The following is a 3,738-nucleotide window of genomic DNA, read 5'->3' as shown; positions in this document are numbered from 1 at the left end:
TTTCTCTTCCCATGCTGTGCTGCCTTGATTTAATTTGATTTTTATGAGCCCTTGGTATAAGATGAGTTTGGGCCATCAGCTAGGATGAACAAAGGACCAAGTTTTGGGCCATCTCCTCTGCCCCTGATATAGAACAATCTGTGCCCATTGCTGGGGTTGTAACCTACTTGTAATATGATGCCTAAAAGTAAATGTGAAAAGTGGTATACTATATACTACATTGGATCAAATCTACATTTTAGCAAAAGTAAAGCATTCGAAAAGAATGTCTAATTTATCAATCAATGAAAGTTTCAAGTGAAACCTTGCTGCAACCAGCCTTTAGTATAGCACATGTATCATGAACTTACCTAAACTGAAATGATCTCATGGTTCATCTGTGAATAGCTCCATAGTGTGAAGGGCAATTAGTAAAAGATAAAGACCTACCCCTTTATTTGTCCTTCTATTTGTGATTCTGTTGTCTGAAAATTGAAGGAAGACAACCAATGGGCTCAAATGAGCACTGTTCTTAAATTGTGTGCCCATTCCCTTAACACAGGTGTATCTTTAATATTCATTTCCTGGATGGGACCTTAGGCATAAAGTGCCAGAGTTGTCACTCTTCCAGTGCCCTGAGACTATGTCTTTATTGTTTATGTCTAAAATCTCAATCTTCTCCCAGTGGCAAAGAGTATAACAATGGGTGATTAGTGATATTTGATAAGATTCTGTCCAGGTTGATTTTTGGGGTCTTTGCTTTAGTAAGCTATGGATGGAACAGTCTCTTGCATGATGAATAGACACTCTATCACTGACTCCACTTTCCCAAGTGGTAGTACCTTTCCTTAGTTGGTAGGATTATGGTGGAAATTGTGCTAATGGTAATCTTTGAGCCTTGAAAGAGGTAAAAAAAAAATGTTCAAAAATTGTGTCCTTTGGTTTCTAAATCTATTCCACATGTGTCTGCAATTTTCTTGTACTGTGCTTTTTAAATTAATCATGGTTTTGCTTAATTAGATATTCTTTTACAGCAAAGATTTCCAACTCTGGCTGATATAAGAATTGCTGGGGAAGTTTCAAGGGGGATAAAAGAGCCCTGGGGTGGAGTTTTTAAAACTTGCCAGTGTTGAGAAAGAAGTGACTTTAGAAATATGCATCCGAAATAATGACATCACTGATTTTTGGTTTTTTCGTTTTCTTTTGATTTACATACAAGTGGGATTTAGTGCCACAGTTAGTATGCTGTGCTCTTTTGGATACTACAGCTGCCTCAAAGAGGTATAGAACTGCGGCTTTGAGTCTTGAGTTTGAGGAAACCTATGGACATTATGTATTTGACTCTGAAAGGTTGTATTGTAGCATGAAGTAAACAAATAAAACAAGGTTCTGAATCAAGCATTAAGTTTATATCTATCTGCCCATGTGTTTTGTAGATACCTTATTCTAGAAATTCTGGTATGAGACCAAAAATATTGAATGGCTTCTCATGTCAAAACAGAAACCAGAATCTTTTGTTATTAATTTCAAGCATCTGTGTAGATTGTACCTCCTTGTCTTAAAAGGCACTTCAAGTCAATGCAGTGATTCTCAACCAATAAGTTCTGATTTAAAGTTAGTCTAAAAAATAAGGGGCATCAATGTCACCCAAAGACTATTTGTATATTCTGTATGTATCCTCTAAAGATGAGATGTGTGAGCTAGTTTGTGTACAAAATAGAACTAATAAATGTACAAATAACTGGATTCATAAATCTCATTTCTTGAAAAAAGCTTCATTTGGTGATGCTTTTCATGAAATAGATACTTTGGGTTTGGGGTTTTTTTTGTTTGTTTGTTTGCTTTTTCTAAAAACAAATATATATTTTTAAATCTTGAAAAAAAAATAAATTTCTTCAGATGAATTAGAAACATAGGACCAGTACCGATGGGTCTAAACCTACCCAAATCACACTTACTAGAATAAATTACCAATACTCTGGAAAGTAAATGGACTCTTGACTGTGTAGTGTTGACATGAGCACAGACATGTCATGGGCTCGAATACCTCAGAACCTTGGCAATGACAAACCCTTCCCCTGGTGAGGAAAGAGAGATGGCAAAGTCTTTGCCTATTCTAAGTAGGAATGCTGATGAAGGTTTAACATTTATTTAAAACCAGTGCATGCAGAAACTTTCAACAACAGCTCCCAATCCCTGATATTTACAACATCTGAGATTGCTCTACTACAGAGACCTCCAACCAAAACAAGCTAATCCCCCTCCTCTTGCTGTATATATGAATTGATTTTCTGTTACTGATTGTTTTATTTATTTACATTTCAAGTGCTGTCCCCATTCCCAGTCTCCCCTCCATAAACTCCTTCCCAGACCCCCTCCTGTTTGCCTCTAAGAGAGCGCTCCCCCACCCATCCACCCATTTATCCTCACCCCTCTAGCATCCCTGTTCACTGGAGAAACAAGCCTCCACAGGACCAAGTACCTCCACTCCCTTTGATGCCAGATAAGGCAACCCTTATCTGATATGCTGAGCTGATTTGCCAGGCTGCATAACAGGTACACTCCAGCAGGGTCAGCACAACCTAGCAGATTATAGATTTTTTTGTTCTTTCATCAGTTTCTGTCATTGTGTTACCCCTGAGTCACCCCAGTGAGGTGTCTGGAACTTAGTTGTGCTGGAGTGACAATACTCATCATTAGATTTTCAGTGGTTACTAGTTGTTAAACAGACACAAAGACTCCTGGCCTTCCTGCTCTCAACATCAAAGGTCTCAGTTCCCCAATTGTAGGAGGAATGGTAGTAGTCACCTGACCTGGTCCATTTGGGTCAGTCAACATGGTCTGGCAAAAGAGAGAGTGGGGATGGAGGGGCAAGAGACACAAAGAATGGAAACAAGACAGAGAGTCTGATCAAGTCTCATTTATTGAAAGGAAATCCTGGGTATTCATGGGCACAAGCAGGGGAACACAGCTGAAGGCATTTTACCAGGTACACCCTTGCAGCTGGGGGCACTAAATAGCAAAACAAGATATGTGAGAAAAACAAGATGTTTATCACAGTGTGCTCAGCTGTTGTAGGTTGTTGAAAAACAAGTCTCTTGTCAGAGTATATGGCTGGAGATGGCTGCAAAGATGATAGCCGCTTTCTGCTAGGACTTGTCTCCCAACAGGTCCCCCTTTTAAAATTATTCAAAAGGGATGTCTGGGAAAACTTACTGAAACCATGCCTGTCTTAGGTCAGAACAAAAGACTGTAGCCTCTCTTTCCAGTCTTTAAATACTCAGCCACTTGTTTGAGCTCTTTCCAGTCTTTGAATACTCAGCCATTCGGTTGAGCTCTTTTCTTAGGATGGTGAGGCCTCCCAGTTAGGGACAAGGGTCTTGAGGTGTTCTCTTACCCATCATTGACTATCCAGCTTAGCACATAAGTTAGGGGTTAATCCTCATCAGTCTCGATGACAGAGGTTTTAGAATCCCCTACTTCCAGCCTGTCATAACAGACCTGTATGGGTTTCATTTGAATAGCATCTATCTGTTGTCATATAAAAGCCATCAGTTTGTTGAACAGCATGAACCCGAGAGACAAGAAACTTAACAATGCCTGAATGGTAGGTGCAAAAGCAACACTCTTTTTTAAGAGCAACACACAACCCCCTCTGTTGGAGGAGTAAAAAGTCTAAGTCTTGTACCCACAAATTGAATTAAAAATTGAATAGAAGAAATTATACAAATGAAACCCTTGAATTTGCATCAGCTTAAT

This window comes from Grammomys surdaster, unplaced genomic scaffold, assembly GCF_004785775.1.
Source record: "Grammomys surdaster isolate TR1022 unplaced genomic scaffold, NIH_TR_1.0 211, whole genome shotgun sequence".
In the NCBI taxonomy this organism is placed as follows: domain Eukaryota; kingdom Metazoa; phylum Chordata; class Mammalia; order Rodentia; family Muridae; genus Grammomys; species Grammomys surdaster.
This window is presented reverse-complemented; position numbering follows the sequence as displayed.